A 24,776-nucleotide genomic window follows, 5' to 3' on the forward strand; every position below is an offset into this window, starting at 1 on the left:
TCAAAGCCAATATGCTTCAACAAAGTTGCAGTAGAGAAAACGAGGACTCATGCCTGAAACATACAAAGTTTTTTTTTTTTGTTCAAATGCGTGTTCAAAAGCCAGATTTACTCCATATGATATAGGTCTAGACAATCTGAGTGGGCCAGCTGCCTAAAAAAGTGTCTCATGTGTTTTCCGTAACCTCCGGTATACTGATAATGCCTGTCAAATCGCCGGTTGCCAGCTATCACTACGAGGGCGCGTCGCTAACCTATACAAGACAGAAGATTTCAACGACTTGAATAAGCCTTTCTCGTGCCTTGTATTCTTGCTGTTTTTGGCATTTGTTGCGGTTGCTGTGGGCAAGAATCTGCCGGGGCTGTCATTTTATAGGGCGCAAAGCTGCACCTGGGACCATGGAAAATAATTGAAGCTCATTTCGAGGAAATACTGTTCCCCAATTTTATCTCCAGCCGCGCAACAGTATGCGGTAGGCACCTTTTCGCGACGGACATTAAGGATGGCCCGTCTGGTCCCCCTTCGTGCATCCTACAGAGGCTTCACTCAAAACCCAGTCTAACTCAGGCCTGGCCGAGGCTGGATCAACCCGTGTGCCCTTCCAGGTCCTTTCTCGGCGCTCCTTTCACGAACTATCAGCGGTTACCTGCCCACATCTTCGTCGCGCACCTCGAGTAAGTGACGGGCGCCTGACGATAGGAACAATGTGTCTTTCCATAACGTGTGCCCCGGCACCGCTGACGCCTACCACGCTGCTTAGGTGACTTGGTAGAGGTTGTAAGCCCGGAAGACCCTGGCCGTTGTTATTTTTCGTCGCCTGCTCCTTCAACTCAGAATTTAAAAGGTTCAGGGTTCAGTGTTTGAGTTAGTGGGTTTATTGAGAAAATAAAGTGAAGAGAAAAGAAATGAGGAACGAGAGGTTAGCCTCTCAATGCGGGGCTATATTTCTTGTTCCGCTTGGGGAGGGAAAAAACATGAGTGGTTGAGAGGACGAAGTCGAGGGCGATGGCTGCGTGTCAGGGCGTGAGTCGCGATCAGACGTCCGCAGCTTTGAGCAAATCAAATATGGCCTGGAAAACCTCAAACCTGGTCGTTCGTGGTCCTATTGGAAAAGGATACTTTGGGTATCTTGGTTGCCCTTGTTTGTTGCTGTGGTTTTTTTTTTTTTTAATAATTTCTTGGTCCTGCGTAGAGCCACTAACTGAGCTACGCTTAGTTAGTGGCTCTACGCTGTGTGTTCCCAGGTATTGATGTGGTCGCCGCCACCTCGGTGCTTAGTGCCGAGCAAACGCTACTGCCGATTGTCATGATTCCAAAGAGCGACTTCCTCAGCATTAAGTTCTATGGTAGAAAGCTCATATAATATTGCTTTGCTCTGTCACAAACTGTTTAAACATTTCTGGTAGAAGATAAATAGTTTTTTTTTTTTTTTACTATAAAACGGAGCTGCAGATATATGGCAACTATATTTTTAATTCCCAACATGAGTAAGCGTCGTTACTCTGAAACGTAGCTTATTTAGTGATTTTAGTCCTGCGTGTTTGTGGCATACCCAGAGCATATGCCGAAGTTTTTTTCTGTCATGTCGCAGTTGGGATACTTTTGGAGATTATACTCGAAAGATAACGACCAAATGAAAGCGGATGTTTGCGGAACAAGTTCGTAATATGTGCAATAAATATGATTGCTTCCTCGTGATTTCTTTTTCTCTTTGGACAATGAGAGGTGGCGATCCAGAGGCCGTTTGGGCGCGAGGGTGATTGGTTTGTACCGCTTCGTGAGTTTCGTTTCGTGCAAAATTGTATGGGTCAAATGTTATCGTTTCTGATGCGTAGTCGTGGGCTTTATTGGCAAGACCATCCGCTTTTTCTTTGCCGTGTACCCCTATGTGATTAGCTCCGATGGAAGTGGGTGGTGTTTTCTTAATTTTGGATACTGCGTACAAGTTGGGCAATTTTCTCGCGAAGGGTCTTGCCTTTTTTTAAGTCTTGAAGTTGTGATAAGGCCCTTAAGTTCGTGAAGATCACAAACTACTCGTTCTTGTTGTGTAGCCATCTTTCGGAGAGTGCAAGCCCCATGGCGTCACGAGTCACGTGACATCACACGTGAGCGTTGTGGGTTGCTTGAAATTCCCGCGCGAGGTCATGTGGCGTGACGTCACACGCGTGACGTCACACGTGGCTGTGACGCCACTGTGACGTCACAGCAACCTGACCTCGCGCAAACTTTTCCGCTAAATTTGGTGGGATAATTTTAGAGTATATTTGGCGGGAAAATTTAACCCTCGTGACGTCACGTGTGACGTCACCAGGTGCATGCCGGGGTTTTCTGGTCCCACGGATGCCGACGCCGTATTTTCCGCTACTCGACCTCCTGAACGCTATCGCTTTGATAGACCCTTTTCAAAAGTCACTATACCCACCCTGTGCAGAGCCAAAACGTTCTAATTTTAGGACTACAGTGCCTCTCCAAACCAAAAAAACCGAACGTCTTCGAAACATAGTGCAGAAAGGGGAAAGTTGTTGCTTCTTTACGTCTCCTTCAATTCACGAAATCGAGAGTGTTTGATTTAGCTGAGCATGATCTCCCATCACCGTCATTAGAGCAGAAATATTGGAGCTTTCGGGACTGCCACCAGGTGACTGACTTTTGAAACGGGTCCATTAATCGTTAGCTGTTTATACAGCAGGATGTTAGTCTGCCGGAAACTTGGCGACATTGTTAACTGCAGGTGATAAATTTAGCTCGTGCAGTGCATCCGTTAGCCTGGGATCTCTAATGTGCACCAGCCAGTAGTGATACACGACCGTACGCATCCAGATTGCAACGGGCTGGGTGGGGAGGATTGAATTTAGGATTCCTTGGTTCTGCAACGCTAGAAGTTTGGAAGTAAACAAAACCGTAAAGGTCAACTTCCGACAGCCTCGCTGTTCGGAGGTTGACCTTTACGGTAAAAATATGCAGTGAGTTGTATTTTCGCTGCCAGCAGCGGAATGTCAGCCGGTTCTTTAAATACCAAGTCTAGTTTGCAACGCAGTCGATTGTTTTTCTGCATTGTAAAAAAATTCCAATTTTCCGAAGTGTACACAGCGCGACACGGTAATTAGCAACTCAAAAGCCCATTCCACGAATTACAGTTTTATTATGTATGACAAAACAATTGTCGCAATTATATCTTGTATGTCGAGCGGAAGCTTGTCTGCCTCTTTTGTAGGTGATGTGGTGACGTCCCAACACCGAGCTTTGGTTGGTTTCCAGTGAAGACTAGTGGATAAACCTGAAGGCAGCTTTTTTTTTTTTTTAGGTCTACCTGCTATCCTTCAATCGGAGCCAATCAGAACTGGGCGTCTTTTTTGACGTCGGCTTAACTCCTGTGAAAAAAGCAGACGACTTGATTTCCGCATTACACTGGCCGATGGAAATACTGTAAAACACGAAGGCCCCCCCCCCCCCCTTTTTTTTTTTTACCGCGACTACAAATCAAATTGCGCCATCTAAAATTGTGCGGTACTTGCGACCGAAATGTTGAGTGCTCAGAGTACGCGGAGCAAAAGTCTGCACTACAAAATCCGCAAACCCTGGGGTTCAGGGAAAACAGCGCACCCGCAAAACAGTTACTCAAGTCCACGCACACAAGTCCACGCCCACAAGTCCACGCATTCATGTCCACGCTGTTCCCCCTGGACATCATGAGCGATCACCTCACTCGAACCTCCGTTTTAACCGCGGGGTTTATTCCCCACCCCTTCCACCGTCGTACCGGTATGATCGTGCATCACTACCGCGTGATGGACGTTGAAGACACCAGGATAAAAGTGATACTGCATTGGCTACATTTTACGTCCACAGCTGAAACAACAGACACACATTTGGGCTGATTGATATCCACCTGTCTGAACAAAGATTCGACAGAATGGAGTACTTCCAAAACAGACGCGCCCCATCGCGGCGAAATACCACGCAATGCACTCTGGGAACTAGTTGGCCACTCAGTTTCGGTTTCGACTGAGCAGCTTCATCTCATGCTATCACGCCGCGACCGAACGCGCTGCTTGCGTTTTCGGTTATCTGACTTTTCACGAACGTACAATACACTTATTCTCGAGCGATACGAAACGAAGACCGGGGCACTTTCCTTGGCTCCCGAAAAAACACCGGATATTGTGCGTGTGTATGCGAACGTAGTAAGTCGTGGCTTAGTCACCTCACCCCTCGAGTGCATGTTTGAGCTCAATTTCAATAATCCCGTCTCGTACCAGTGAACTAGAACTGAAATTTGTTCATATGGAGCCTTACACGTATTTCGTTTGCCAAACGTCCGCTTCTTGTTACTTCATTGGGCGAAAAGCAAGCCGCACCCTCACAGGGTATCAAAGTTAAGCCCAGCGTTTACGCATGAACTTTTAAGGAAATGCAATAAATTCGACCTCACTACTGCACAAAAGCTACTATGATGTCTTCCTCCTGTCATCATATATCTCCCACTCGAATTTTATACTGATAGAAGATTAACTTTTCGCAAACGCTGAGATCGGCTAGCTACGACGGAGGCCCTAAAAGCGTCCCCTACTCGTCACTAAGCCTTTTTGCACGAGCTTTTACTGACGCCCAAGATCTGTGCCTGAACGGTGTGTCTGAAATTATCTCGGCATACTCAGGCAGGAAGAAAACAAACACATAACAAATATTATGGCCATTAGCAACCGTCAAATGCGCTTTGAATTCGTTCGAGCACTTGTGTGAAGAATGTCGCACCGTGCGCCGGACGGGCGTGAACCCCTATGTGCACGGTGCGCATAGGGGTTCATGCCCGTCCGGCGCACTTCCGGCGAACGGTGCGACATTCTTCACACAAGTGCTCGACTTTTGCTTTCTTAAAACGGTCTGTATGTGCGAACTTGCCTATATGATTGCAGGATAACTCTGTGCGCGATGTTGAATATTAGTGGAAAGCAAGCGGGTGGGGAGTTCACTTCGTGCAGTGCTGCGGGTCAGTACAGATAAGAGATTAGAAGAGCTTTTCAATGGCGCCTCCGAGGTTTACCTCGCATACTCAGGCATATTAAGAAAAACAGTAATTGCAAAAGGTAATATTTCGTCTATGGACGCACAAAACAAACAAACTTCCTGATCAACAACACTAATGTAAAGGCGCGAGCTCGATGTATGCGTACTAATTGGTTGCTACAACTTGTTGATTCGTACACAAGCAAGATTCCCGAGCTTCGCAGCGTCGAGATTCCCAGCACTGGCTCGTCCACATGCCTCGATTGAAACGCTAACAGGAAGGCTCAAGCACAAAAATACAACAAGAATATGTTAAGACAAACTATACGTCTCAGGCTTGTACTAAAGCTTCGAGGTCTTGCAATTTAGGTTAGTTTAGAGACCTCAAATGACGCTCTCGGGACCAGAAAATGATCTCTTGTCGACGTGTCGATCGAAACCGAAACCATGCCACCCTCCTCCCTGGCCAACTAGTTCCCAGAGTGCAACGCGCGCCGTGTTGCATGCAGGGCTTTATGGAAGTAGTCTATTCCTCTCCTTGAATAAGGGTTCGTATCCTAAATAAAAATGTTTAAAAGTGCGAACGAAACGAAGACAAAGAAGGCACGAAGACAACAGGACAGGCGCGAACTCTCAACCAGGGTTGGGAAGAAATACTCAAAAATGTATTTGGAAATACAAATATTGGGATACATTAAAATAGTAACTAAAATACTGATACTGAAATATATTTGTAAAAGTGAATCGCGATACGTATCGGAAACACATTTTAAATAGAGCCAAAAAGTCTTCGGAAATACAAACACAGGAATACATTTTAGGGAGGGCAGAAATACAAATACAGAAATACTGATACTGCAATACATTTTTTTTTCAAATTTGTTTGAGGCGTTAAATGAGATGAAGCTTGAAGTTGGCAGTGAAAGTTTTTTATCTCGAAATTACTTTCCCGTAGGCTTGGCACTTTTCCTTAGAGGTAGTGGTTTCGAACGACGAGAAGTCTTCAATGGGCTCAAAAAAAAGTTCCATCAAGGAGTGACCGCGGTCCCTTCCCTGACATCATGTCTGTCTGACGAGGGTTGCGAAAAGACTTCGACCTCTAAATAAATTCTATGTCATTCTAAATTCCATCAAAACGTCACCACGCCCCTGTCCAATAAGAAAGCCCCTGTCAACATTGATCACATGACGTTACGGTGAAATGAATTGGTATTCTTGATCTACAGGTGTGTCCTTGAACATGAAATTTTACCACGTTGCTATATGAAAGGAAAATACGTACCTTCGTTGCAGGAATTACCTCGTTGAAGATTGTGCAGGCAGTGTCATTTGGAATGTTCGAGAATAGTGGACCACCTGAAGCATCCTGGAACACAGGCACGCAGCCAGGATTTTGTTTCGGGGGGTGGGGGGGGGGGGGGGGGGGGGGGAGGTGCTAATGACGAAATTCTGTAGGAGGGGAATGGGGGAGAGCAGGCTCCAGCAAAATGAAAGATTTCGGAGAGCACGGGCCCCCCCCCCCCCCCTCCCCCCCCCCCCCCCCCCCCCCCCCCCTGGCTACGTGCCTGTTGGAACACATGTCTTACCTTCTGTTACGGTTGTAAAACACGATGCGGTGGCATCCCTGTTGTGAAGGTTCTTACTGCCGACCCTTTGCCATCGCCGCATGGATTGCAGTCCTCAAGTTTCGCCTAGCATCATCCAAACAAAGACTTCGTGGATTGCACCCTGAGATTGCCGGCACAGGTGCGAGCAACAGCGCGCTCGAGACGAGTCGCAGGTGTACGAAGTCTGGATCGGCACAGCGAGGCCACGGCCCACGTCAGGCCTCCTCACTGGGTTTTGGATCACCAGAGCAGCGGATCACGTTCCCGTGCGCTGATGACGTACCCTTGAGCCGTGCAATATTACGGGCGCTGCCCCAGACGCATTCGAATATATGTTCTGTTCAACTTCACTGCGTGAGTCATCCTACTATTTCAAGTCAACCACCGCCAGGCTCGTGCTGGAACGGGCGCTGACTCAGCGTTGCCGGCGTGGTGTACGGTGTACGCTAAGACAAGAGAGACATGCCAGCAAACAATGACTCAAGAAATCCCTACCTAAGGACCTGCGGCAGAAGATGCTCTGACTCCACTCCTGGGCCCTTGCACGCCACCTGGTTCGAGTCCCCGACTACGCAACACTTCTCGGAAGAGAGAAGAGGACGCAAAAAAAATAGTTTGGAGAATCGGAGGGAACCTTGGTTAGCATGGTAACAATGACCTAACATCTCCTTGACCCTCAGAAATAAAACAAAATAAAGATGCGCTCGAATTTTTTATTTCGTTTTTTTTTTTTGAGGGGGGGGGGGGGGGGGGCGGGGGGGGGGGGTTATTTCTCAGGAACCGTAACTAAAAGCCTTTCACCCTGATTGTATCGCGATACAAAGAAACATCCAAAAATATGATTCGATACAGGAATACAGATAGGAAATGTATTTCTGAAATACTATCGCGATACATCTGTATCGCAATACTGCCCAACCCTGCTCTCAACTGATTTGATTGGAAGCCATCATCGCATATATACAGGGAGTCACAAATGAAAATTTACACTGTCTTTTTTACCCCAAAAATAAGCTAGGCATCGCCAAACACTCATTCTCCGCCCAAAGGTAGAGCTAGAGGTCACAACCAGATGCCAAAGTTTCACCCCGATCCGATAACTTAATCAAAAGTTATGTGATTTTCTGAAAATTTCAATGAGAAAATGGAGCCCAATTTTGCCCATTTTCGGTTTCTGGTGCCATAGAGCCCCATGTGTTTGAAAACTCCGTCGGCCGCTATTTTCCCATCGAAATTTTCAGAAAATCACTTATAACTTTTGATTAAGTTATCGGATCGGGCTGAAACTTTGGCATCTGGTTGTGACCTCTAGCTCTACCTTTGGCCGGAGAATTGACGTTCAGCGATGCCTAGTTTATTTTTGGGGTAAAAAAGACCGTGTAAACTTTCATTTGTGACACCCTGTACATACACACTCCTCTGCCAACCAGATTCGGAGCCAATCACTACTCCTACAAACATCCATCCAGAGACGTCACTGCGTATTTTGTTTTCAAGTAAATAAATAGATGGCACGCTAACGCAATTGTCATCTCGCTTTTTAATATAAAACGCCTCAATCCTAAGCATCAAGTTCTTCTGCACAGGAGTTGCGATGAAACCAGAACGCCGAGCTCTTATTGCTTGATTGAAAAAAATATAGTATGGAGACCTCAAGGCATCTAGCATTCAGGCCTACCCACTATCGTACTAGTCAAAGCCAATCGGAACTCGGCGTCGTTCTGATGTCACCGCAACCCCTGTGGAAGAAGCAAACCACTTGCCCAGACCTGATCCTGTGGGTCTGGGCAAGTCCGCCCGAGAGCATGCCCTTAAGATACGTGGCAGATCCGCCTTCTTCTTTCAGATTTTACGCGTATTTTCAGATTGTCCCGGGTAGAATCGGCTACAGGCCACCGGGTTCGGGTACATGTTGGTTTGGAGGAGGCGCCAGGTTACTGCCTGCTTCTTAGTTAACTCAGGTTGAGCCGGTGAAGACCGGGCCCGTCCCAGCCGATAGTGATTCGTAATTTCTCGATAGGTGAACATGCGGTTCCTTCGCGTTCCCGGTTGGGCGGGCTCACTGGCTCGGCGTGTAAGATATCGAGCTGCTGAGTGAGCGGCCTCCTTGTCTGGGAGCGAGGAGCGTGCGGGGGCCCAAATGATTTGGATCGTCCCGCTGGCCGCTGTTGGTGATGGCCACCGTACGTTCTTAAAATTTTGAGCACCTCTGATGAGATGCGTTCCTCTGCGAAATTTTGGATGGTGATTTTTGAGTCGCTTATATATAATAATTTTAGCTTTGGTGGAGGCCACCGCTAGTGTGATGGCCGCCTCCTACGCTGTCGCGGGGTTGTCCGTCACCAGGGTCCCGCTTACGAAGGGCTCCCCGTCCGCGCCTACCACTACGATGGACATGCCCTTGCAATTTCGGTATTCCGTGGCATCTACATAAACCACGTCCTCGACGTCTTGGTATCTTCGTTTGATGTTGCGAGCTCTTGCCTCCCGTCTCTCCTTATGGTATTCCGGGTGCATGTTCTTGGGCAGTGGAGTGATTTTGACGTCCTTTCTGATACTCTTTGGTATATCACCCTTAGCTCCGTGTTGTGATTCATAAATAAATAATAATAAACTTTATTCAGGCTCAGTAGTCTTGGCTGGTGGGGCAAAAGGCGAATCTAACGCCGCCTGACAAGGCTCCACCAGCCGTGTATATCGTTCAGCAGCAGAGGGGAATAAAAAAAAAACAATAAAAAAATATAAGAAAAAAAAATTCAACAGCATTTAGACAATGATAGGACAAAGTCTAAAATGTTAGCGCTAGAAGTAATATAAATACACATATCACTCGGGTACCATCCAAGTCAAAAGTAATAATACATTCACATGAACACACGTCATACCCTCCACGTCACAACCGTACAATCAACAATAGTAGAAAAAACACTAGCCAAAATTCAACAAGAAGTAAGCTTTCACACTCTTTTTAAAGCTATAAGACGATACAGCATCTTTAACTATTTCTTCAATTTCCAAATACTTATTTAAAAATTCAGGAACTTCATGTGCTAATCTTTGTAAACCGTAATTAGTTCGAGATTTCGGTGTCATATAATTTTGGTCCCTGAGATTATAAGGTGTACTTTTACGTTGATAGAGCTCGTAGAATGCTACCTGGTCAATACTAATTTGTTTATAGATTTCTACCGCAAGCTTGACATTGAAAAGCTGATCAACACGCAGTATATGATATTTAAAAAAAATAAGAGGCGGTATGCTCTTTAGATGATAAACTTTCAATGGTGCGTACAGCTTTTTTTTGAATGGTAATGATCTTATCAAGGTTGGTTTTTGTGGTTGAACCCCACAGTAAAAGACAGTAATTAAGATGTGAGTTTATAAGGCTGTAATAAAATTGGCACATAAGCCAGCTGGGAAGAAGAAACTTGACTCTATTCAGAATGCCAACTGAACTAGATACTTTAGAGCGCACATGGTTTACATGGCGCGTCCAATTTAATGTTTCGTCAAACCAAATCCCCAAAAACTTGTGCGAAGGTACTTGCTCTATTATTGAATTTAGAAATTTTATAGTCACAGTGCTGGTCATCTCCTTATTTCTAGGCTTGAAGATGATGTATTTTGTTTTACCTATGTTCAGCTCTATTTGATTTAATTGTAGCCATAATGACAATTGGTGCAAACAAGCGTTCGCCTAGTTTTCAAGTTTTTCTAGGCTTTTGTAGGTGAAAAAAACGTTAGTGTCATCGGCATATAGAATAATATTTGGAGTTGCTGGTATGTTTATTAGGTCATTTATGTACAAGATAAAAGGTAATGGCCCTAAAGTTGACCCTTGAGGAACACCGCAATATATTTGCTTTAGCTCTGATTGAAAACCATTAACGAGTGAATACTGTAAACGATTAGATAAATAATTACGTATCAAGTCTAGTGAAATACCTCTTATACCATATAATGGTAGTTTTTCAAGAAGAACATCGTGTTTAATAGAATCAAAAGCCTTTCTAAAATCCAAGAAAATTTTAATTGTATGTAACTTGTTTTCAAAAGCATCAATTAATTTATTTTTTATGTTTAATAAGGCCATTTCGGTAGACTTGCGTTTTTGAAAGCCGTACTGCTGTTTTGCAATTAAATTCTTCTCTTCTAGGTAACAAATCAATTTGCTATTTATTACTTGTTCTAAGATTTTTGAAAAAAGCGGTAGCACCGATATTGGCCTATAATTCTTCATATCATGCTTTGGCCCACTTTTATGTAAAACACAAACTCTAGCGATTTTCATCCTATCAGGAAAAATTCCTGTAGATAAAGAAATATTGCAAATGTGTGCCAGAGGAGCTCTTATGAGCTACGAGATTGCCTTAATTGGTGCTGCTTTAAGATCATTCTGACCAGCTGAGGTGTTATTCTCTAATGCTAGTAATAAAGTTCTGTTCTTCACCAATTGGCGAGAGAAAAATTGAGTTTGATATCACGTTTGAAACATAAGAGCTGATAGTCTCATTCACAACCGGAGAAGAGGAAGACCCGCCGCAGCGTAGAAAGTGCGAATTAAATAGGTTTGATAGTGATACACCAGCGTATGCAACACCATCACTAGTGATTTCAATGGGGTGTCTACTAGTTGGTCGCGATATAAGACATGCCACTTCTTTCCATATTTTCTTGGGATCATTAGAGATAACTGAAAACTTGTTTTGATGATAATGCAATTTGGATTTCTTAATATCTGAGGCTAATTTATTTCTAATTTTTTTGTATTCGGCCAATATTTTTCATCTCTCAGTTTGATGAATTTATGGTACATACGATTACGAACATTAATTCTTTTAAAAACATCCGGTGTTATCCAAGGATGTAGTGGATGTTAAGTTTATTTAGAATGTGTCGTCCCGTGGGGCTTTTTGTTAGTCTGTCTTATTGTGCAATGGTGTGATGAACTGCACGAGTTCATTTAAAGTGTTATGTAGCCCTAACTCTAAGAGCTACCCAAGCAGGACAGATTTGGCCAATCATTGGCCGATGGCTGGCAATGGTCCTTTGGCCAGTAACCAGACAGTGGCCAGCCATTGGCCGATGACTCGCCTTTCTCTGGCCATTGGCCAATGGCCATCAGCCATCGACCAAGCATCTATTAATTAATTTATTTATTTATTTATTTAAAATACCCTCAAGGCCATTGGCATTACAGAGGGGAGTGGGGGTTAGTGGCAGTAGTACACTTCGCAGCTCAATCTGAGCAGTATAGATTATTTATGGCAGTCCTAAATAAATGGTCAGGAACAATTGTTGCGATAGATGCGGGAAGGTGGTTCCAATCCACTGAAGTTTTCGGAATGAATGACTTTTGGAATGCATTAGTGTTGCATTTTAGAATGTCTACCTTATACATATGACCAATGCGAGGTGAAATATAAGAAGGTTGATTCAGCAGTCGGTTGTGAAGTAATGAGTTAGTGTGGTAAATCTTATGAAAAAGACATAAGCGAGCTATTTTACGACGTAAATTGAGTTTAGGCAACAATAGGCTAGTTTTCATTGAGCTCACGCTTGCGGTGCGATGAAAGTTATTAAGAAAAAATCGAGCAGAGCGATTCTGAACTAATTCCAGGGCGTTAGTTAGTTGGGAATGACCGGGGTCCCAGATAGAAGAAGCATATTGTAATTTAGAGCGTACAAGCGTTTTGTACAGAGTTAGTCTCAAAGATGGAGGGGCAAGTGAAAAGTTTCGTTTTAGATAACCCAGCATTCAATTAGCGTTATTAATAACATACTCAACATGCATTTGCCAGGAAATATCTGAGGTTATATACACGCCTAAGTATTTATAAGAAGAGACAGAATGTAAGGGGACATCTTCGAGAAAATAAGAAGAAGGAAAATTACATTTACGCGATACTGTCATGGCCTTGCATTTAGTCGTGTTAAGTTCCATCCCCCACAATAAACACCACTTTGAAACATGGTTGATGTCAGTTTGTAAATTCAGAACATCCGAGGCGTTAGTAACTTCTCTGTAAATAACACAATCATCAGCGAATAAACTAATTGAAGAAGAAATCGAATTCGGCAAATCGTTAATATAGATAAGGAACAATAGCGGACCTAATACAGAACCTTGCGGTACTCCAGAATGGACAGAGGCGAGCGGGGATGTTTCATCGTTAGCGGTTACAACCATGCATGCAGTTACAAACTGGGAACGATTAGTGAGAAAACAAGTTATCCAGGACAGAACATTTGCGTCAATGTTAAGACTGTTAAGTTTTAATAGCAGCAGCTTGTGTGAAACTTTATCGAATGCTTTGGAAAAGTCCAAAAAAATGCAGTCTACCTGGGACCCTCGGTCAAGCGCTAGGTGCAAATCATGGGTGAATGACAAAAGTTGCGTTTCGCAAGAGAAGGATTTACGAAAACCATGCTGAGCGGTGCTGAAGCAAAGGTTAGATTCCAAAAATTGAACTAGTTGTGAGTAGATGATATGTTCTAGTATCTTGCATGGAATGCTAGTAAGCGGAATTGGTCGATAGTTATCCGGGCAATATTTATCACCTCCTTTGTGGATTGGCACCACCTTCCCTATCTTCCAATCAGCAGGCAACTCTCCAAGTGAATGCGACTGGGAAAAAATTTGAGATAATATCAAAGAGCAATACATTTTTGTGTTTTTGAGGAACTTTGAGTTAATGCTGTCGGTGCCAGCAGAGGAAGAAAGTTTTAAGTTATCGATTATTTTAACAATACCAAATGGGTCGACAAGAACGGGTCCCATAGGCAAAAAATCACTCGCGTCAAATCTACAAATAGGCGTGTTAATAACAGTCTGAAAGAACTTAATAAAAACATCATTCGAAACGCGAGCACATTCATCGCTATTAATTACGTCTCCATTCGCGGCCTTGAGTGAAATTACAATTTTTTTTTACTAACAACATTCCAAAACTGCTTTGGGTTAGTGGCTAACATAGACGGTAGCCGATGATTGGCCACTCTTTGGCCATTGGTCAAAAGACCATCGCCAGCCATTCGCCAATGCTTGGCCCAATTCCGTGCTGCTTGGGTTGTTGATGGGTGTTGTGATGGGGACGCCGATTGCTTGCTTGAAAGCCCTTTGTATTAGTTCTTCCATTTCGCGCTTTTCGGCGACGCCGAATACTAGATACGGCGCCACATAGACGACTCGGATAATGATGAAGGCCCGCACTAAGCGAATTAGGCCGGCCACCCTCATGCCGTACCGCCTATTGGCAATTCTTTTGATCAGCCTAATTGTTTGCTGTGTGCTATGTTCTAGGCGCCTTTAATGTGTCGTTGTTTCTGCCCTCCGCAAGCACCCGGAGTTCTAGCACCTTGATTTGTTCCACAATGGTGATCGGACCCCCGCTCGCTTTTAAGGTAATGCTTGGTGCCCCTTCATACTGTTTTTAGTGGTGAGATCTTCGAACAGGAGCTCTGACTTCTGCGGCGAACAACTGAGTCCCCTTTCCGTCACGTAGCGATCGACTGCCTCCGCTGCTCGCTGTAGCACGTCTTCTATTTGAGCCTCACTGCCACTCGTCACCCATAGATTAACATCGTCGGCGTAGAGACTGGTTGAGGCCCTTGATCTTAACTAAGATTTTCGGCAGGCCGACCATCGCTACGTTGAACAGAAAGGGGGACAGAACCAAACCCTGTGATGTAACCCCCCCCCCCCCCTGTGGTGTACCCCTGCTGCCTAGCTCTATCTTAATTAAAATTAACTGTTGGGCTAGTTGGTTCAACATCTTAATTACACAAGCGCAAAGGACAAGGGCAGGACAAAGAATGAACAGGATAAGCGCTTACTATACTCCGTTTCACCTCATGTTGTACCGCAAACAAGGCTAGAAGCGCGAGCTCATAGCGTTGGGAGCTACTCTTAACGCACGAGAGCTTTTGCCGCCGAGATGTGCCCTAGAGCAAGTAGCTCTAGGGGCGAAGCTCTGGTGGTGCTTGTCTGCGTAGACGGTGAGCCGCAGCATGCCGAGCCTTTCGTTCGTTTTCATCTATGTCAGAAAGAGAATGTGTGGTATGGAACAAGGTTACATACGCATTTGAGCATTTGACCGCAGCGTGACATGGATGGAAACGAACGAAAGGCTCGGCATGCTGCGGCTCGGCGTCTACGCAGACAAGCACCACCAGAGCTTTGCCCCAATCAACATCATTCACCACGTGGAGATGCGGGGTTTTTTGTTTTTTTTTAACAACCTAGATGAAGAAGGAATGTTATAAAACAAAAAAAAATGTAGAGGTGTATTTGCGGTGCAAAACGAATTTGTAGTTGGCGCCCGGTTCAACGCGTTTCTCCACACCGCCGCCGCCGCGCAACTTCGTATGCTCCGGGGAGCCGCCAGGCGCCGCCGCCCTCATCTGACCGGTGTAGGGACGCCGTTCTCACTACTAGGGGTGCCGCGAACTTTTGTCGAACCGGATTTTTAGGTCGGAGGGTGTTTTTCGGAGTTTATTTTTTAGCGAAAATTCGGTGCTTATCGGAGTTTATTTTTTGTAAATCCCCAATTCTCCGAAATTCGGAGATTACTTTCGCAGTGTTTCCCATAAAAAAATAATAAATATTAACTGGATGCAAACATATGCCAGATAATTAATAAAACGCGCTTGTATCAATTAGGTAATATTTCTTCAGTCGAATTTGGCGTTGGTGTCATTGGCAATACTAGTTTGTCCCACGACAAAAGTCGCACACAAGTGTGGCTTCAATGAACGTCGATACCTTAAAATCAATAAACTGCCGGAGGTAGTCGCAAGGAAGCTCGTAGTCATCCCGTCAATCTATACCGCGGCCGTGCAAGGTGGAGTTGTTAAGGATGTAATAGAGAAGTTTCAACTACCCCTCTTCCCTATTTTGTACAATCTCTATGGTTCATAGCTTTCATTGTTACCCCCCAGAAACATGCCCTCTCCTTTCTCTAAATCTCATGGCCCAAACTGGAAACCAAAAGAGTGGCTTTTGTCGTTACACTAATGGTTCGATGACCTGTTGCCCTGAACCGACCTTGACGAAACAAGCCGTAAGACCCCTTTCGACAACGGTCCGAGGCTTCAAAGATGATTAGGACTTAGGTTGCCATTTACCCAGGACCATTTCTCCTGCGCTGCCCAAATTGTAAAAAAAAAAAAAAAAACACTTTTTTGTTGCTGTTGGGGGAGGGGAGGGGGGGGGGGGGGCTGGCATGGGCACATAACAATTCGGACTTTATCGGATAAATTCGAATTGACAGAAATTTTAGCGGCGGGTGTTTTTCGGAGTTTTTCGGATTTATACGAAAACACGGAGCCTTAGTTATGGCGTACGCCAAAATCAATACCGTAGTCGTTTCGCCGTACGCCGTAGTCAATACCTTAGTATTTTTCGCATACCCGAAACACACTACTCTCGCGAAAAATTCAATACCTTGAATAACGTCGGTTGAGCAGTGGTTGAGCTCCGCATTTCGCTAACCCCCCCCCCCCCCCCCCCAAACAAAGTCGACCCCCCTCCCTCCCCCCTTCTCGGAGGGCAATCATAGAGTAATATAGTAAACGTAAAGAGACTACACAGGAGCCGATTCGCGGCCCAGATAGTGCGTTTAATACCCTCCACTACGTGGCGCTTTTCTGCAACTTGGTTAAAATTCATTAAAACTCTTTTTGTGAAAAGTATTTATTTTTTAAATGGAAGTGCTTTAAAATTATTTAAAGTACTTAAAACGACTAGATAGTTTAAATCAAATACGTCACCAAAACCACGTGATGAATGGCGCCTGCCATGGCCTGCCTCCCTGCACGCCTTCGCCTCTGCATCATACTGCATGGCCTCTGCTCGTCCCTGCGTCGTTCGTCTGTGCCGTGCGTGCGGTCCATCTGTGCTTTCTGCTGCATCATGTTCGGTCGACTTTGCATCATTCAAGGTGACGCATGACCGCCCGCGTGCTCGCATGCTCGGCGTGAATTCGTAGAGCCGATCGGTTCGAGCTTCTCGCGCTGTTGTTTCTGCCGGGCTGTCTGGCTGCACTTGAACGTGTGTGCATGTTGATTTTCGATGAGATTGTTTTAAAAAAATAATTTAACTTACGACCCTGCACGCGACATTGTCCATGGGTTTACAGATGACGTTGTTGAACGAACCTCTAACATTGCAGATAGAGCCTTGGTGGTTATGCTGTTGGAAATTTCCAGGAGGTGCGTTTACCCCCTTCCATACACTGTTGTGCACACTCCAACAACGTCTTCTGTTTAACGCAGTCTCCTCATTTCTCTCATTCGGGAGCTTAAGACTGTTGGCTTCATAGTAAAGGCTGTGGTCTGTGGTTAGGCGGCTTAAAACGTAAGCTTGGTGTGTGTGTTGATAAGCCATTTTTTGAAGTTGAGAACGAACACGTTAGTTTGTGTTTGATGTTCCGCACCTTCCCAAAACTACCAAGAGCAATCTCCAAGCCCGCAAACTTTGCATTGGAAATAAGGTCATTGAGTGGTCTTCTATTATTGAAGTTTATTGTTCTATTCATGAGATGAGCTTGCAATTGGCTCCGAAACTTACTGAGAGACACATTTTTTCAAGAACCTTTTTGTAACATGGAAGAAAATTGTGCCCCACAGGTACTGAGTGCCTCACTCTTTCTTACAATCATATCCCTTGTTTATTCCGAAGAACTTCCTGAGGCAGCCATGGCTACAGCCCATTTCTGTGATAGGATGGGCGTACTTTTTGATTGTCTAAATAGCTAAAAAATTCAAGAAGACAGGGCAGACGTTGCGTCATGCCATTCTGAAGGGAGAATCTGAAATACTTGATTTTCTCCACCAGTAACTCGGGTGGATTTCAGCATGGCAGGTCCAAAGTAGGAGGCAGGCATAAGCCATCATTGGGTGGCAAGTTACAATAAAAAGTTTCCTTATGCTGTGGGATGAGCTTTCAAGCAGCCATGACTTTAAGTTCTTACTTACACGACACCCGCAGCAAGACACACTTGAGAACGTTTTCGGAGCTATATACGACAAATGCTGGGCTGCAACACAAACCCAAATGTGCATCAGTTCACCTCAGGACTAAAACACCTCTCGATAAAGAAACTGTTAAAACTGTGGGACAATGAAAACGTAGAGGATGACAAGGCTGATCTCCTAAAGGAGTTGCAAATATCTTCGCACCATGAAAGTTTAATTTCAGACATTGTGGAATGTCTTCCAATTGATAACTTCCCGCCACTAGAGGATATTTCTGAGCTGGCATCCGACATCAGGTCTAACATAATTAATGACTCGTCCACTTTTTTATTACGTTTGGGGTTATTTGATTAAGCTTTTGCTTGAACAGACAACTTACAGCTGTGGCTGTTCTCAGCTGCTATCGGATGAGTAATAACTTGACCAGGCCTCACCAGTACTGTCTTGTTCCTAAAGCATACCACGTGCCTGGAAAATTCTTCGGGAACTTAGTAGTACCATCACAGGCTGCCTTTCATTTCATTCAGCAACTAGAAAATCACTTTCTTCCCATAATAGAGAGTGTGACACATGTTCAGGGAGTATGTACCGCCTTGTATAGCACACTTTGAGGTCTGGGTGGATTTAGCCTTTGCCCAGAGGAGTACCACAAAGGGTTTTTTAAATTGGTTTGCAGAATACGCTTGTGTTGACATGTTTGATTTCTTAACCGGATTTTGGACAAAGCTCGGTTGCACTCTTTAGTGGCTAGTAAGCAACGAGACAGGTTTAACTGTTAATAGTGTATTAACAGAGGCAGTTGCCAAACAAAAAACAAAAAAGTGCTTATTAAGTGGGTGGTGCAGCTTGCTCTCCAAATATTTGTTTCCCCTTTTTCCAGCGAATGTGTATCACGGCTTCCTAACAAAAATATTTGTCCACTTTCTACAAAATTTCGATAGAAAATAGCGTATAGAGGATAAAATTATTTGAAAGAAAAGGTATTTACTTTTGTATAGTTTTTTGTATAGTCCATAGTTTTTTAGCCGCTTTTTTCTGAAGCCATATTTCTTTTCTGAACAATTTCGGGGAATGTTTAGGGACGTTGAATCTTGTCAGATTTCGAATAGAGTTCTCATTGTTTGGTTATGGCTCGCCCGCAGTGAGTTTGAGGCTATGCAAATTGGTGTTTTGTTTATATTTGCCGGAAATCGGGAATTTGTACTATCCGGCGTGTGCTTCGCACTGTTATTATACTCTTCTGACTGGTAATAATAGCGATGTCTTATTTATTTTTGCACTTACTTCCCGTACCCGAGTCGGCGTGAAAGTGAATGTATCATACAGCATGTTCCCCGTGGACAGGTTTTGTTAACTTGGTTCCGCTAAGAATCTATTACGAAGTGTACGATAAGCCAAAGTCCTTCATATTCATTTATTTTTGTGAGTATCGATCTCTTTCGTATAAAACATAGAGAGCTTCTGAAATAAATCATGTATACATGAATGTGGTCCAATAAAATCTGTTGAACCATTTACTGTTGTTAACCCCAAAATGCTCCACCAGCCAGGAGTCAATGCGGCGATTGTGTAACTTCAATGCTTTACAATAGAAAAAGAACACGAAATATATTGACTTCTGCTTTCTGAAGCAAGTTGAAATATTGTTTGACACATTTTGCACGGAGTCTATTGTAAAAAATAAAGCAAAAGTGCGTCAGTATTAAAAAAAGAAAACAAAAAAAAAACAGCGGCTTCGGGAGTCAAGGAGCTCACGAGAGCCGAGCGAGGCGGGGAGGAAAGAGAGAAAGAAGGGTACCGGAGAACCGGAGCAAGGAACGCCCAAACCGAAACTGACACTAGAGGGTTTTAGGGAACCGTTTTTGCACATCCGATACAGTACGATGGGCCCTCCGGTACGCACTGCGCATGCGCTACCACAGAAGAGACGCACATGCCCAGCGCGTACCGGACGGCCGATCGTACCGTTTCGGATGTGCAGAAACGGTTCCCTGAAACTCCCTACTAACTTGACCGGAAACGGAATCAGATTATGCTTAATACCGTCCGCTAGGAGCGCTACCTGTCACTGATCTATCTGGGCCGCTGGGGCCTATGACAGTGTCCCCTCTTTACCTTGTGTACATTGCTCTATGGGGCAATAGACTTTTCCGAAACCGACGCGCCCCATCGCGGCGAAATACCACGCAGTGCACTCTGTGAAGTAGTTGGCCACTCAGTTTCGCTTTCGCCTGGGCAGCTCCATCTCTTGCTATCGCGCCGCGACCAAACGCGCTGCTTGCGTTTTCGATTATCTGACTTTTCACGAACGTACAATACACTCATTCTCGAGCGATACAAAACAAAAACCAGGGCACTTTCCTTGCTTCCCGAAACACCGGATTTTATGAGTGCGTATGCGAACGTAGTAAGACGTGGCTTAGTCACCTCACCTTTGAGTTCAATTTCAATAATCCCGTCTAGTACCAGTGAAATAAAACTGAAATTTGGTCATTTGGAGCCTTACGCGTATTTCGTTTGCCAAATGTCCGCTTCTTGTTACTTCAGTGGGTGAAAAGCAAGCCACATCCTCACAGGAGTATCAAAGTTGAGCTCAGCGTTGACGCATGAACTTTTAAGGAAACGCAGTAAATTCGACCTCACTACTGCACCAAAGTTACTACGCTGTCTTCCTCGTGTCATCATATATCTCCCACTCAAATTTTATGCTAACAGAAGATTAAGTTTTCGCAAACGCTGAGATCGGCTAGCTACGACGGAGGCCCTAAAAGCGTCCCCTATTCGTCGCTAAGCCTTTTTGCACGAGCTTTTACTGACGCCCAAGATCTGTGCCTGAACGGTGTGTCTGAAACAGGGTTGGGCAGTATCGCGATACAAATGTATTGCGATAGTATTTCAGGAATACATTTCGTATCTGTATTTCTGTATCGCGACACCTTTTTTTCACCAGGATCTGTATTTCTGTTTCGAAATACATTTTGAATGTTCCTTTGTATCGCAATACAATCAGGGCGAAATGTATTTCGTTACATTTCTTGAGAAATGTAACCCCTAAAAAGAAAAGAAGAACCCGAACGCTTTTTTTTTACTTCTGAGGGCACCAGGGTCAAGGAGATGCTGGGGCATTGTTACCATGCTGACCAAGGTTCCTTCTCATTCTCCAAACTATTTTTCTATGCGTCCTCTAATCTTTTCTGAGAAGTGTTGCGCAGTCGGGAACTCAAACCAGGTGGCATGTCAGGAGTGGAGTCAGAGCATCTTGTGATGTAGGTCTTTAGGTAAGGGTTTCTTGAGTCATTGTTTGCGGGCATCCAAATCCCGCTGCTAACCGTATCTCTTGCTTTAGCGTACACAGTACACCCATCCGGCAAAGCTGAGTCATAGTTTGTTGCAGCACGAGCCTGGTGGTGGTTGACTTGAAATAATACAATAACTCGCGCAGTGAAGTTCAACAGATATTCAAATGCGTCTGCGGCTGTGCCCGTAATATTGCACGGCTCAAGGGTACGTCATCAGCCGACGTGAAAGTGACCCGCTGCTCTGGTGATCTGAAACCCAGGAAAGAGGTCAGACGTGGCCTCGCTGTGCGGACCCAGACTTCGTACACCTGCGACTCGTTTCGAGCGCGCTGTTTCTCGGAGAGCTCGAAACTCTGCCGGGAATATCAGGTCGCAATCCACGAGGTCTTTTTTTGGAGTATGCAAGGCGAAACTTGATGACTGCAATTCATGCGTCGGCGGCGGAGGGTCAGCAGGAAGGACCTTCACAATAGGGATGCCACCGTATCGTTTTTTTCAACCGTAACAGAAGATAAGACACGTGTTCCAGCATGCTTCAGGTGGTCCACCATTCTCGAAAACCCTGCACGATCTTCAACGAGGTAACCTACAACGAAGGTATGTATTGTCCTTTTATACAGCAGCGTGTTAAACTTTCATGTTCAAGGCCACACCTACAGATAAAGAATACCAGTTCATTCCACCGTGACGTCATGCGATAAATGTTGACAGGGGCGTCCTTATTTGACAAGGGCGTGGTGACGTTTTGATGGGATTTAGGATGACAGAGAATTCATTTAGAGGTCGAAGTCTTTTTGCATCCCTCGTCAGAGAGACAGCATGTCAAGGAATGGACCACGGTCTGTCCTCGATGGAACGTTTTTCTGAGCCCATTGAAGACTCCTCGTCCTCCGAAATCACTACCTTCAAGGCAAAGTGCCAAGCCTACGGCACTTGTCATTTTCCACTGTTTACACCAGTTGGCTATTAGGTTAAGGTCAGCTTGTAGGGTTATGTTATCATTTAGGTTGAATACAGATCGGTAAATTACGCAGTCATCAGCAAAAAGTCGAATACAGAATGTTATGCGATCTGGTAGGTCATTTACAAATGTCAAAAAAGCAGAGGTCCGAGAACACTGCCCTGGGGGACTCCGGATGATACAGGAGAATAAGCTGACTGGTTGTTAATCACAGTATGCTGAGTACGATTGGTTAAAAATAGTCCTATCCATGATGTTACGAGTGAATGAATGTGAAGTTGATTTATATTGAGCATGAGTAAACTGTGGGATACCTTATCGAATGCTTTATAAAAATCAATGAATTTGGCGTCTGTTTGTATGTTGTTATCGATGTTACTGTGTATTTCATGAACAAGTTGTATAGGTTGCGTTTCGCAAGAATATGATTGTCCGAACCCGTGCTGGTTTGGAAAGAGGATGAGGTTATTTTTGAATGCTTCATGACATTTGAATATCTTATGTACTCAAGTAGCTTGCATGAGACACTGGTTAGAGATATAGGACGATAATTTTATAGGAGATATAGGACGATAATCTGTGTATGGGGACCACTCTGCCAATTTTCCACTCTGTAGGATGCTCGCCAGAAGACAAAGATTGTTGGAAGATAATTAACAGAAAACGAGCTGAGTGTAATTTAGTGTTTTTCAGTATTTTCGAATTGATTTTGTCGTCCCCAGAACACGACGACAACTGTAACCTTTCTATAGAGCTTATGATGCTTGCATACGTTATCTCAATGGCAGCCATGGGAGTGTGATATGCGTTGGTAAGATGAGGCATGCTGCTGTGGTCATCTGTGGTGAAGACTGAGTTGAAATAGTTGTTAAGACAGTTGGCGCTTTCTTCGTCCGATAATGGCAACCGATCATCGCTCATTAGTTGTACAAGTATAGACGTTTTTGTATTAATGACCTCCCAGAACTTTTAAGGTTTATTGCGAAGAATGTTTACTAAGTCATCGTTAAAGAATTTTGCCTTCGCCTCTGTAATAGATTTCTTATATATTTTAGCATATCATTGTACTGTTTCCAAGCGAGATCGGTAGTCAGTTGTTTGGCACGGCTAAATAGTCTTTTCTTATTTCTGCTAAGTTGGTTAAGCGTTTTTGTGAACCAGGGATTTGATTTGTCACAAGTTATGTTTATTGATGGGATATAAGTGTCGGCAAGGTGTGCAAGTTTATTTCTGAAGAAAATCCAGTTTTCATCGACTGTCCTGCTCATACAGCCATGCTGAAGACTATCGAAAAATATTTCAAGCTCATTGTTAATTGCGGAGTAATTAACTTTATTCTAGTCTTTAATGGTTTTAAAATATGGTGATTTCCGCTGAGTTTCAAATTCAATGCTGAAATGAATTACGTCATGGTCACTAATGGGTGGGTGGTATGTTATATTTTTAACAAGTTTAGTGTCAGTAGTGAGGCATAGATCTAAAATATGACTTGTTCTTTGGATTGATCTGGTAGGTTGAGTAATCATCTGCGATAGATTAAATGTAAAACGTGTCTATGAGTTCGCCTGAAATATGAGTCGAGAATGAAAGAGTATCCCAAATGATGTCAGGACAATTGAAGTCGCCTAAGAGAATGCATGATGTGTTTCGGGGTTGGTAGAAAATGAAAGAGAGCGCGTCATGAAGCTTATCAAAAAACCATTAACAAATTCGGGCTGTCTATAGCACACACCAAGGAAGATATACGCGGAGAGGGAATGCAGCCGTAGCCATACCATTTCAAGGCAAGTAGGAATTTGAACAAAAGAAACTACAATATGATTTCGTACAGCAATTAGGACTCCACTCCCACGTCGGAACGCCCTATCACACCTATAAATATTGTGATTAAAATTCGTGGGAAACACTTCAGGGTCTTTTATGTCAGGTGTTAGCCATGTTTCCGTTAGGAAAACAAAGTCTGCAGCACTAGAGTCAGTTAATAAATGAAGGTCTTCACGCTTTGGCAGTATACTTCTTATCTAAAGTACAGAAAATAACTTTGTTTTTAATCTGGGGGCACTGAGGTGACTCTCGATCACAAAGATGTTATGGATGCCTGTCTTCCACAACACTTGCTTTCAGGGTCATAAACAAGAAACTGCGTTCCAATGGAAAGTTTGCTCAATTTTAGTTTAAACGGTTTATTTTGGGGAATGGCAAACTGTAGGAGTTCTCGACGAGCTTCACGCACGGCAGGGAAAAAGCCTTCGCCTTCGGGAAACGTGGTACCCTTGAACTTGTAAGCTTTCCCTAGTATTAAGTCCTTTTGCTTTGTTGAGCAAAACTTTACAATGTTAAGGCGCTTTTTATTCGGGCCGAAACGACCGATGCTGTGGGCGCGTTCAATGATGCCAGGTTCTAATGGTAAACCAAGTTGCGCACAGCAGATATCGAGAACAAGCTTTTCTGAATCAGCCCATGTCACCCCCTCTTTGTCTGATAATACATAAAAAAGCAGGTTTGAGCGCCACTGTCTGTTCTCGCTATCCTCGCAACGCGTCCCCAGAACAGTCAACTCACGCCTGACGTTTGACAGTGCTTGAGTAGCTGCGGTGATTTCTTCTTTTACATCCGGTATAACAGTCTGGTGCGTCTCAAGGGCTGCCACCCTAGCTGATAATGATGCAACGATAGCGTCACTTTTGTTTAGGTCTTCCCGAAGTTGTCTCAGAGTGACAAGCACTTCAGCCTGACCTTTCTCGAGGCCTTGAACACTGGACACTACAAGATTTAGTTGCTTTTCTTGTTCTTTTGACATTGGTCCGGGATTTTCCTCGATGTCACCGGAAAGGAGTAGCTGTAGAGCTCTAATCTTCCGAGTTACAAAGCAATGGACAGAAACAATGAATGTGTACGCTTGGGTCGGGTACGACATCGCAACCA

The 24,776-nt window shown here is 44.3% G+C and overlaps 1 pseudogene; it reads right to left on the reverse strand.

Moving 5' to 3' along the window:
- Positions 1–24,768, reverse strand: LOC120849130 (annotated as a pseudogene).
- Between the last annotated feature and the right edge of the window lie 8 nt (positions 24,769–24,776).

The sequence above is a fragment of the Ixodes scapularis genome, unplaced genomic scaffold, assembly GCF_016920785.2.
Source record: "Ixodes scapularis isolate PalLabHiFi unplaced genomic scaffold, ASM1692078v2 PGA_scaffold6__148_contigs__length_123643588, whole genome shotgun sequence".
NCBI lineage: Eukaryota > Metazoa > Arthropoda > Arachnida > Ixodida > Ixodidae > Ixodes > Ixodes scapularis.